General features: G+C 31.2%; 1 protein-coding gene across 3 annotated transcripts in view; it reads right to left on the bottom strand.

The window, feature by feature from the left end:
- The window catches only part of UBL3 (Ubiquitin like 3), a 291838-nt gene that overhangs the window by 219853 nt on the left and 58956 nt on the right, over window positions 1-13029 (bottom strand). The window lies entirely within an intron of this gene.

Raw genomic sequence — 13029 nt, 5'->3', positions numbered from 1 at the left:
TGGCACCCATTCGCCATCTTGACAGCTTCATCTGTCAATTTCACGTCAAAATAAAGTATTCATGCATTAGGAATCACACGTTAAAAGGTAAGACCTCGTTAGTCCTTAGCTCGCACAAGTTTCTCAACTTCTGAGAGTTGTCGTTCGTATGGGGACGACAGCTGATTAACGGAAAAACAGATTTTAAACAGATTAATTTCATTATCCCAATTTTCAATTTTTTGAGTTGATCCGTTCAAAAAATAAAAGAGGGGGGGGGACATTAAAGAAATGCACTGTATATGTACGTATTTTTCTACTATCACTAATGAATATTACGGGAGTTTTATCCCAACACCAAACCGTTATTTTAACACCTCGAAGAAAGTTTAATCTTCCTATTGATCACTTGGTGATCGAAACACGTGTCGAGGTGTTGAAATAGCGGTTTGGTGTGGGGATAAAACTCCAGTAATATTCATCACAAGTACTATCACTAATGTTCATTCATGTTTCTGGACATAAATCAAAATCATTATTATTGTAACGAATTAAAGAATTAACTGTCTTAAACAAATTTATTTTAACAATACTTCACTATCACAACTAATTTATTTACACCACTCAGTAACTAACGCTTAATTTATCTTCACCGTTTGTTAACCGCTCGATTCGCTTTCTTGGTTCAAACTACTCTTCGGGACGGAGAGCGACGTTTTTATATTGTCAACGAACGTTCCGGATCCCTCTGCGGATTTCGGGACTCATCCGCATCCTTCCCGCTCTTTCGCGGTATTCCGTCATGCGTCGGTCAGGGCCGGCTTCAGATTCATTACATTATCATCCCATTATCACGCCATGTTTTGGTTAGTTTCTTGGTTTTGCCAAGTGGTTACAATCTCCAAACGTATATACTCTTCTTGACGTATCAACTGAAAAGTTCCAGTTGATACGTCAAGAAGAATACTTTGACCACGCCACTGAAGATGACTGTCGCAGTTGCAGTTGAAACGTTTGGAGATTGTAACCAAAGACCAAACCCGGAAACCAATTAAAACAGAATCATTATTATTGTAGATTTTTTCACTGATTTATTCTATCTAGACTATGTGATCTTTTTCAATGCTGGATGTACTGAAATAGCTGAAACTAACTGAAGTTATTCAATTCAATAAATGTGTAAATATGACCTCCGAAAACTAATATTTACGGGTCTGAGAATATTTTTTCAATATCTACATACAAAAACTGTAAACCTTGCTGGGCTGTTGAATGATGATGTCGCAGGAGAGCCCTTTGAAACATCAAACGTGTCTCGCCGACAGCATTACTATTTCTATCTATGTCCAAAGTCGCTATGAACATATTTTCACGGTTTGTGAACATTGCACACCGTGGTACTGTGAACGACCGAACTTACGGAAACAATGATTCTAAATGCACCATTATCATAAGTAATAACTATCTCCCAATCATTATGTGTTTCACGCAATGTAAAAGTAAGTGAAAGTAATAAATACCTTTTCACATGGAGAAATTGAACTCAGGAGAAATCGTTACCTGAAACAGAAAAAAGGAATTAAAACTGAGTATCCAGTAATCAAAATCTTATAAACACAAGTAAGGTTATACTGGGGCAATCGAAGTACGTGAAATTGATATTAATAAAAATAACGTCTTCGTGAAACTGAACAACTTTCCTATTTCAAAAGGTTGGCGCCACGCAGCGTGTGCTGGGTAACATAGCTGATAAATAATCAATCAAATGAATACTGTTTTACAGTTTAATACAATATGACAAGTTATAGGGTGAAAAATATTTTATACTAGTCTCTTTGGTGAAATTATGAAAAATGTGTTCTCAATTGTCGAGAAATTGTCGCGCATCTACTTTTTTATATTGAACGACTTTGCTATAGTCTATTTCCTTAAGCAGCGGAGTAATAAATCATTTTCAAGTTCTATACGCATATATAACCGAGAAAGTTAAAAAGTGAAAAATGTTGTATTTATTCTAAACACAGAATGCTGTATGATTTGATATATCAAACCTAAGATTTTTTTTTACAGTTATACGTATACGGCAAGTAACAAAAATATGGAACACTCGCATTAATAATTGATAGTTAAGAACCTGACTGAATCACGTATACCTGAGATATTTTCAATTTTCGTTAGAAAAGAGGTTGATGTCATAATTCGATCCGATCTAATGGTGGTTCAATTATGTACTTTATTATCAGAAGAACATGTATTAATTATAAAGCCCTTGCGTCTTAATCAGTGTTGTCGTTAGTAAACTATACTTAGTGTGTGAATTAAAATGGCTGCTTCGGTTTTCTCTCTAGTACAAGGAATGAGCAAATGAGCCTTTTCTGTTAAAGAAAAGATTATTATTCTTAATGTGCTCGAATACGACCCTCTCAAACAACAAAATACCGTTGATACTCTGGTGTAAATGTGTTCGCAAATGACGATATATGTGTATATACAGTTACTTTTTTTGAAATTGAGTGCATCCTTTCTTTTATGTATCAAGATGGATTAGTAGAAAGCCATAATCTTTCTTTCTCAAAAATTAATCACTTCTAAAAATATAACCCTTTCAATTTATACAAGATTCCTTTGGCTGAGATTTAATCCAATAAGCGAATGAATGTCATTACGATGGCATCGATGACATTAATATTCATTCCGTGACATAAAGTCGTGATTTATGAATGAATTTTCTTAAAATGTTATCCAGATTGGCGAAAAATCGATGCCTCCCAGTGAGGATGACACTTGTTCCATGTAAGTGATTTTTTTTCCAGTTTGTGTCTGAAAAGTTATTTCTTTGCATGATCTACACATCTATTTATACAGTAATTTCTTTTGAAATTGAATGATTCCTTCCTGTCTTTGAAAGTTTACCACATTTATGTATCGAAATGAAGTAGTAGAAATCCAAAAAGTTTCTTTCCCAACAGTACATTTTTTTAACAAAAGAAATACGGACCCTCGACAAAATAATGGGAGCCTTAAAAAACAAATTATGTCTTCAATGATAGGCAGAAATAAATTGTGGAAAACTTCTAATGAGTTGAATTTCAGATAGAAAAAAGACAACAAATAATCGCTCTCAATCAATGAAATTATTTGCTGGAGGAGACATAACCTGAGGCAGATAAGAAAATTTCGACTTGGATAGAGAAAGATTCATAATCTGGAAGAAATTTGCTCGACGAAAGATATACAGTTGGAAATATGTGACAAGACCAATATATTACAAGTTCACGTCAAGCATTTTTAGAAGACTGGTCTACCCGATTGAAGTCACCTTGTGGAAAAGGAAAGCGTCTGATTATTATCATCCACATTGGAAGTGTTGATGGTTTTGTTGAAGGCGTTTTATTGATGTTTGAGTCAAAGCATTCTGGAAATTACCATGAAGACATAAACTGCGATGTGTTTGAAACATATTTTGAGCAAATGTTAGACCTCATTCCACCTAACTCTGTGATTGTGATGGATAAAACATAATTCATCATTCCAAGAAAGTTGAAAAAAACAGCCAATGCATAGAGAAAAGCGAATATCATTGAATGGTTTCGACAAAAATCATACCATTTGACGAAAGTACGGTTAAAAAGAACTATTGTCCATAGTATGTTCAATTGAAGCTTGTTTCACGGAATATGTAGTCGATAAGATCGCACAGAATAGAAGTACCTATTATTATTCTGCGTCTGTCTCCTTCTATAGTGTCACACATAAAGTTCGCGACATATGAAAGTTTTTTTATTAATGGATATAGTGGAAATTTGACTTCGGAGTTAGTTTGTTCTTGAAAAATGAGTAAAATCTATTAATAAAAAAAATTTCCATATGTCGCGAACTTTATGAGTGGCACTGTATATCATTGCCAACTTAATCCCATTGAACTCCTTTGGGATCAAGTTGCACGAATAAACACGACATTTAATATGACAAATGTCTAAATACTCTTCTCTTTTAAGAGTTCTTATGAAAAAACCTAAGTTATTAGTCTGATCAAGACTTTTTAATCAAATACTCAAACGCACGCCACAGCACATAGAAAACGACCCGAACGTTCATGAAATCTTTTGTTTGTGACCCTTTTACGTTACAGAAATAGGGTGAAGTATTATAAATCCACCTATACAGGCTGTAGCAAATCATAATGAAATCACAAACTTTTGTTTGAGAACTTGTTAGCGATTTGTATTTATAATCAGCATTCATTAATTTTTTCTATTAGGAAACAGAGTATAACTTGGTATCAAATCAGTACAGCCACTACAGTGCAATTTTCAATAAAACTTATTTTACCAATAATTGTCGAATCGTTGTCGGAATTCGTTTGATATAAAAAAAACTAAAACGCATTTCTCTGGATAATATTGAATATTTCGTATGATATCTTGTATTCGTCTGATATCTTGTAACGTAGGAACATTTTGCACCACGTGTCAAACTGGCAATAGATCTATTTGATTTCTTCATCAATTTTTTCAAAAGATGGTGAACAAAAGAAACCAAACTTAATTTGTTACTTCATATAAACCACCGTGGTGAAAATCGTAATGAAACTCAAATGTGGAAACTTTTGTAATCAATATTGTGTATCTTTTGAAAACACTTTCCCAACACCAGAACAAACATTACGGTCTCTCGACGCGCGTTTCGCTAACTAAGTTAGCGTTCTCAGGAGATCAATTAATTTTTTGCAACGTATCTACTATTAATTGTCATATCTCTCTGGACAATAGCTTTATACTTAATGAGCTTACTTTATATTATCTCACAGAAATTTCCACCTGAAAAAAATTTAAGGCGATAATTGTTTGATAATTGTTTGTGGAATTGGCCGCGGTGGTAGTACGCCCGACTCACGATCGGAAGGGCGTGTGTTCGATTTCTGCCTCGACCAGATATTTTTCTCGAGAGAATGTATCTGGTTGAAGCTGGGATGATTCTGCAACCGTGTTAGGAATCACACGTTAAAAGGTAATACCTCGTTAGTCCTCAGCTCGCACAAGTTTCTCAACGTCTGATTAACGGAAAAACATATTTCAAACATATTTTTAAACAGAATCATGGACGATTGTCGAAACAGGTACAATAATTTGTCAATCCGTCATTGCAAAAAAAAAATCAATAGAAATATAGGAGGACTTACATTGCTAAGTAGGACAAATCGAAGAAGAATTTCATTATTCGTGTTGTCTAATATTTATTTCTTCAACAGGGATACATGCGACATATCAATTATTTCCTTACAATGGTTTTTTATTACCTTTTTTGTTCGTGACCTTTCGACAAAATTGATAAAATAATAACACATATACATCACGAAGTTGTATAACATGAAAAGAGGTATAATTTCCAGATGTTTTGATGTTGAGTGAGCAACGACGTTCTTTCAATAATTATTGATTATTGATTTTTTCAACGGAGATATACCATATAGTGTGAAATATTTTCACGAAACAAGGCGTGATACTAAAACTTCGATAATTTCCACAGAACTACGTTTCAGGGATTTTTGTGATATTACATCAAAAAAATGATGTCGACAAAACTCCTTAAGAATTTTAAAGTTCAACTCAATGAGCACTTACTTCTCTTTAAACCACCTTAATAAACTCTTTCCTACTCGATGTTATTATTAAGACTGGGAAATCGCCTTTTCTGGTGCTCAATGATGTAAGAGGTTGAATAGGTTAACAAGTACAATTTGAATTATCAGCGGCAAGACATGTGTATCATTTAAATGTTATCATGAGTTGACAGATCACGATTGCAGTGAATCGGTGGAAACATTCGTCATGCATTTTTAACTGCCATGAGAGAACTTCCCGAGGAAGTACTAATTTCAAAACCCATGTTGGGTGTAAATAGTTTTAAAGATGCATTTTTAAGCATTTGAATATACTGTTTCATGTACATGTCGCTTCATGAAACCCTTCATGAAGCGTCGGGAAAGTTATCCATATTATCTACTTTTGTTTTGATTTCTTAAGGCGATAGAAGGAAGCAATACCAATTTTGACATGATCGAAATGATGTTATTGGTCTTGAATTTCATCAAGATGTCACTTGAGACTGAGAATAATTATATTTTAGATAATTGTTTCTTTCCTCGTTCTTTTTAATATATTTGAATACATTTTATATTTTAAGAAGAATGATGTTTCATTGATAATATTCATTGAAATTAAAAAAAAAAAATTGACAGAGAATATAATTAAAAATGAGACAAAGAAAACTTCTATGCATAACATCTTAAAGAATTTATTTTGACTTTTATTTCTTTCTTCCTTCATTTCCTTCATGAAAAACCAGAATTATTATTGGTTTGGAATTCATGTAGATTTTTGTCAATATCTAATAAAAAGGCATAGATTTCACTGAGGTGATCAATGTCTGATCTTTTGTTCAGGCAGTTATTGGATTGTAAAATAAATGACATTTCCAAAATCAATCTTTTAGATGTGTTTTTTTCAGTTGATTAAATTTTTGTTGAATTATAGTCCATTTTATGACCTTCTTTGGACACCTGGTTACTGAGAGCACATCTCTCAGGATGTAATCTACTATCACTTCTATGTGAACTAATTCTGTCTTTGAGCAATCTTGACGTTTGACCAATATATTCCCTACCACAGTTTAAGCATGGAATAGAATAAATTAATTGAGATTGAAAGTTGATTGTAGTTTTATCTTTAAGTTTAGAAAATAATTTATTGATGGTGAATATAGTTCTGAAAGCTATTTTTACATTTAAATCTTTGAAAATTCCGCATAACTTGGATGTCATATCACTTATGTATGGTAAAGAAGAGAAAAGAATAGGAACTGGAGGTGGATCAGTCCCAATTGTGACATTTTCAGACTCTAAAGGTTTTGTGTCCAACTGGTTGTTATTATTGATTAGAACGTCAACGGTTGACGTACTAAATAAGATCTTAAGTAGAGGATCCGGGTAGGAATTGTTAATATATAATTGGAAAAGTGTATTCAATTCTTTTTGTGAAGAAAAGGATTGGAAATCTGCAGAATGCGGTTCTTCATTTGTTTGACCAAATTGATTTTCGTTGACTGTTTATGGTATGACCAATAGTTCAAGAAGGTTTTCTGATAACCTTTGTGTCAAGGAATGGAACCCATTGTTCGTGGTTCTCAGTTTCGATGGTGAACTGTATGTAAGGGTCATAACTATTAAAGATGTCCACAATCTCAGATATTCCATCTTGAGGAAGGGATATAATAATGTCATCGACATATTTTTTATAAAGACAAGATTGAAGGGAAGTACCTGTAAGACCAAATCTAGCAGGTCATCCATGACATAAGCTGCTAAAATGGGGCTAATCTTAGCTCTCATAGGAGTATCAAAAGTTTGTTTATAAATTTTACCATTAAATGAAAAATGTGTGTTATTAAAAAGGAAAGTTATAAGTTGGAGGAAATCGTCTTTTTGAATGTCACAAAATTGATTAATACGTCCCCACTTTCTATCAATAGATCTGAGACAAGTGTCTCATTACTAAAAACAGATACAACATCTAAGCTCCCAATAACATAATTTTTGGGTAGTTTCATTTTATTGAATGTAGAGAAAACATCAAAAAAATCTTTAATATAGTATTGATTGTCAAATTCATAAGCTTTAGTTAAAATATCTGTTAGAAAAGAAGCAAGTTTTTCAGTGGGAGAACCAATTGAAGCAATAATGGATCTAACAGACAGGGTTGGTTTGTGAATTTTGGGTAACGCATAAAATTTGGGTAAAGTCCCAGTATAGTTCGTGATACGTTTTTTTGTAATTTCGTCAATCTGATTGACTTCAATTATTTTTTTAATTGAATCATTACAATTACGTTGAACTTGTAGGATATTTACTCACCTGTGAGTAAGAATCACAATTTTCAATAAGGTTTGTGGAGAGGTTAATATACTGGTCACGGTCAAGTATCACAGTGACATTGCCTTTATCAGACTTGGTGATTATGAGGTTAGGATTATTTTTTAAGAAACGTTCAGTTTTTAAGAGAAGGTTTTTGAAAAAAATTGTTGTTAACATGTTTTTTGGAAGTTATAAAATTGGTGATAATATTAGTAGACCGTGCTACTAGAGACTTTTTTTCATTATCATTAGTAATAGTGGAAGTGATGTAGTCAACATCAGCTAAAATATTTTTTATGGAGAATGTACCATCAACGATAGGTTCGATGCCAAACTTAGGGCCTAAGGCCAAAAAATTTGAAATGTCCTCAGGGATACTAATGCCTGAAATATTCTTAATCTATTCTGGTTTTGTGGAAAGTTTTAATTTATTAATTGCAGATAAAAGTTTGTTAAATTTATTTAAATTATTCAATCTAATTTTATGAAAGATTTTATTAAAAGAAATTTGTTGTCTTCCAGAAAATTCTAAGAAAACAGCATGATTTGATAATTGGATTATCTCATTATTAAGCAACTCTAAGTTGTGTTGAATGTGATTAAGAGATTTATACTTACTATTAATTTCAAAATTAAGAAGTTTGGTTCCTAACCTGTCAGTGAAGGTTCCTGTTATGTTATCATATTGTACTTCTTATCTTAACACTAATTGATCAATGTGTTGGGTAGCGTGTGACATGATAAACTTAAAGATAAAACTCCAATTAACTTACAGTCTCAATTAATCTATTCTATTCCTTGCTTAAACTGTGTAGGGAATATATTGGTCAAACGTCAAGATTGCTCAAAGACATAATTAGTTCACATAGAAGTGATAGTAGATTACATCCTGAGAGATGTACTCTCAGTAACCATGTGTCCAAAGAAGGTCATAAAATGGACTATAATTCAACAAAAATTTTATCAACTGAAAGAAACACATCTAAAAGATTGTTTTTGTAAATGTCATTTATTTTACAATCCAATAATTGCCTCAACAAAAGATCAGATATTGATCACCTCAGTGAAATCTATGCCTTTTTATTAGATATTAACAAAAATTTACATGAATTCCAAACCAATAATAATTCTGGTTTTTCATTAATATCATTTCATAAATTTCAAACATTTTCTCTTCAACAAAAATTTCCAACCTCCCTAAGGCAGGGTTTTACTTTCATTTACAACACCTCTTCACTTGTTTTCTCCTAAAGACCAATGAGGATGTTGTTTATTCAATTCAACATATTTGATTTTTGGGTTTTCTCCTTGAGTTACACGGAAAAAAAGATTTGTTACTTCAAAGAAATTTATTTAGTCTAATTTATTTCATCACTTTGATTAAATATCATTCATTCCAAACGACTTGTGTATTGTATCGATTAAATGATAATTTTGCGGAGACAAAATGAAATTCTCATTTTAATTTCTCTAATAAATCAATTCAAGAGGTCTTTTACTTAGTCAAATGAATTGTGGATCATTTCAAGAATAACATTTATTGAGTTCTCAAAATAATTCGGTTGAGTCAAACAATATAATTTCATCAAATCAAAAGTACGTCTGTTGAATGAAAACTTCCCAATTCAGTTTAGCACTATGGGGTGCTGTTTTGACACTAATATATAATTGAATCAGCTGAATATTCATTTTCACTTCAACGATACGTATCAATACATTTAACTAATTTTGGAAATAATCTCAAGCCTATGGATAATTTCATTTCAATATTTTTATTATTTGTTGGTTTGAAAAATTAAATTGTTTCCTTGAGAGAAATAGTTGAAATACTTAAGGAATAGAGTGCCGATCGGCACCATTTGCGTTTTCGCAAGAACCGTAAACTGATCACGAATGGAATAAGAATTAAAAATGTGTTTTGTGTTTTTCAAGGAAATGACGAAGAGGTTTACAGTTTCTTTTTGATTATATGTGGATTGAAGTTTTTCAGTGTTTTCACAGGTATGTTGATAATATACTTTCTTTAATTCCATATTTTGAAATAATCATGAATAGCATGTATTGGATAAACGGACATCGTTTTTTTCAAGCACGTGCCCATACATTTTTCTTGACAGCTATCTATAAAAGTGGCTTGAAATTCCTATTGTTTAATGTAATGACTGAAGGAAACCTTCTATGTTTTCAATTGTTTTTAAGAAAGTAGAAGTCGAGTGAAATGATTATCATTGAGAGGTAGGTAGGTATGGATACACTGGGTACCTAGTTGACCTTTGATCTTTGGATACGGAAGAATTGGACATTTTCATAGTAAATACAATTAAGGTGTTTGCCACAGAAATAGGTGTAGGTATACAATGTCAGCAAAGAGCTGTACCTTTATTTAGAATTGTAAATTTCTTACATCATAAATAATTCAATGCTGCCGTAAACAATGATTTCATTTTCATCATGATAGTATATACTGAATCCTTGAAGGAACCTCTTTTTAAGATTTTTCTTTCAAAGAACATTGTGAAATAATCACAGTTTTCTCTTGTATTACTTTATTAAAATCAGTAATACCGAAAAAGAAAAGTTATTTGTAACATATTTACAGAAATGATGACATCCAACAAAACTGCACGAACTCAAAACATGCAATATAATCTCTTTTATTTTTAGACATGGAGGAATTTCCTAATAATTTGGGATTAAATGACCTGATTGGCATTTTTAAAGGTAAAAAAAAATACATATATTATTTATCTCCTACTAATATACTTAAAACATATACTTTTCATACAGAAAATGATGTAACCTTAGGCATAGCTAAAATGATGTAACCTTAGGCATAGCTAAAAGGCTCACTGATGAAGAAATGAAAGAAATGATTCCCCCAATTGGCAAAAGAAGAGTATTCAATCAATGAAGCAATAGATGGAATAAATTAAGAATCATATATAACAGAGGTATGTCTTTCATTCATAACTTCAATAATAAATATGTACTTGTAATATACCATTACAATTAAAAACATATTCAGTTTTCTCAAATAACTATATATTTTTGCGATTTGCTGTAGATTCTTATTTTTATTCAGGTCTGTACCTAAGTAATTGAATGCTAGAATTCTCAAATTTAGTAGATTTGAAGGCCTAAAAGGATTGGAGAACTAGGTGAATTTTGACATCATAGTCAAATTTCTAATCAAAATTTTCTGTGATGAAGTACGTCATTGTTTTTTACCTATTATCAAAAAATAAGGGTATCTCCGTTTGTTACATTGGATTTGTACAAAAAAAATAATTATATTTTTATATTTCTATGAGGTAATATCCAAGCTAGTTAGTAGAAATTTATCCAATAGTATTATTGCGAAAATGTAGACAATCACTAATCTCTGTTCTCTTTCATTTTAGAACATTACTTCAGTGAAAGGTTTCGAAATCGTTTTTTAGTAGATATCACCAATAATAATAATAAATAATAAAATATGTTATTGTTTTAGATCAGGATTAACCATTTGTGAAAAATTTATATTTCTATTTAAATATTTGTAGAAGTCTATTATAATTCAATTATTGTTTGAATAAATTTGTTACTGATATTTCTCGATTTTTATTTATATTTTGCTCATTCTCACGTTGAACAATTTTCCATGGCATTTACATAATCAGTATTGAATATGAAATATTATCTGTAAGACTCCCATCAGCAGCTGATTAAAAAATCGTGATACGTAAGTAGATCAATAATCCAGTTGAGAAAATGATACAAAGTGTATTTCATGTATTAAGAAATCGGGTTGTTGAACAAACTATAATATATTCTCATAATTATTCAATAACTTGATCTATTTTGTTTGAAGATTCATGTAAATTCAATCACTGACTCTGTATTCCTGATTCTGCCGAAAAGTACTTTTCTCAATATACTAAAACTATACGTATTGCTTTTTATCTACAAACTTAAAAAACATATGGAAGTTTTAGAGAATAAAAAGTAATTTTCAGTAGAACTGATCTGAAACTCCATTACTACCAACGAGATGCTGGTACTCAAATTAGTATAATATTTGGTTAATTGAATCCAATAACCAAATTCAAACAAGAGGGAAGGATTTTGATTTGTAACCTTATTTCATTTGGTTCATCATTATTCATACTTATTTTGAACTTTCGAAATGCTTTACTCTATCAGCAAGATACTCACAATGAGGTATAAACATTGTTCATGTAACTACTATTCATTATTTGTTCAACAAAATCATTACTTCAGTGGAAATTTTCCCATTATCAAAACAAGCAAAGTTCTTTATCATTCTGCAGATATGTTATGTTTCTTCAACATAACTTTTACTAAAATAGAAAATACATTTGATTATTTCAATCAGATCCACTATTTCACCCATCTTTAAATTTTGTTTGTTCAATAGAATATTCGAATTACTCTAAATCATTCTCGCTATCAATTAGACAAAATATTACTTGAATTCAATTCTTCTTTAAATTAAAATAACTGATTTATGTGATTGTTTCAATCAAATATTTCTTTGATTCAATGAACATATGCTTGAAGAAATAGTTGGGAGTCACGAATTCTTTTTACTTGCATTAACAAAATATTTTGTCGTGCATATATGACACTTTCATTTCTTTGAATGAAGTAAATTTTCTTTCATTCAACAAATCTTTTTTTTCCGTGTAATTACAGAACAGCAGATGTCTCTGATCACACTTGCACCAAATTTAGTTCTCTTTTTTTCCATGGATTATCGTCTACAAACAAACACACCTTTTTCAAACTGAATTACATTACAGCTCACAGTGTCAATTGTTTTGTGTTTCTATCTTTATTTCTTCAACCTCATGGCTTTTACCGCGGTAGTCCATAATTTTGAAACAACGTTTTTTAGTAAAATTTAAATGTAATATTTTTCTTTGTATCTTGTGAGGAGTCAACATCTTTCAATTAGTGACTTGTTTATTGTATTGACATATTTCAATTTTTTAAATATAACATTCTTTTCGACACGGCCAACCTCACTAACAGTAAGTTGATCTTTCATATTAATAATTTTTTATAGTGTATTACCATAATACAAAATTTGTAGCTTTTCCCTGAAGATGTACTCTTATAACTTGTGTTATACTTCA

The sequence above is a fragment of the Leptinotarsa decemlineata genome, unplaced genomic scaffold (assembly GCF_025532065.1).
Source record: "Leptinotarsa decemlineata unplaced genomic scaffold, Ldec_3_MD MMD2_P_RNA_scaffold_6, whole genome shotgun sequence".
NCBI lineage: Eukaryota > Metazoa > Arthropoda > Insecta > Coleoptera > Chrysomelidae > Leptinotarsa > Leptinotarsa decemlineata.
Note: the sequence above shows the minus strand (reverse complement) of the source record. Positions and strands in the feature narration are given on the sequence as shown.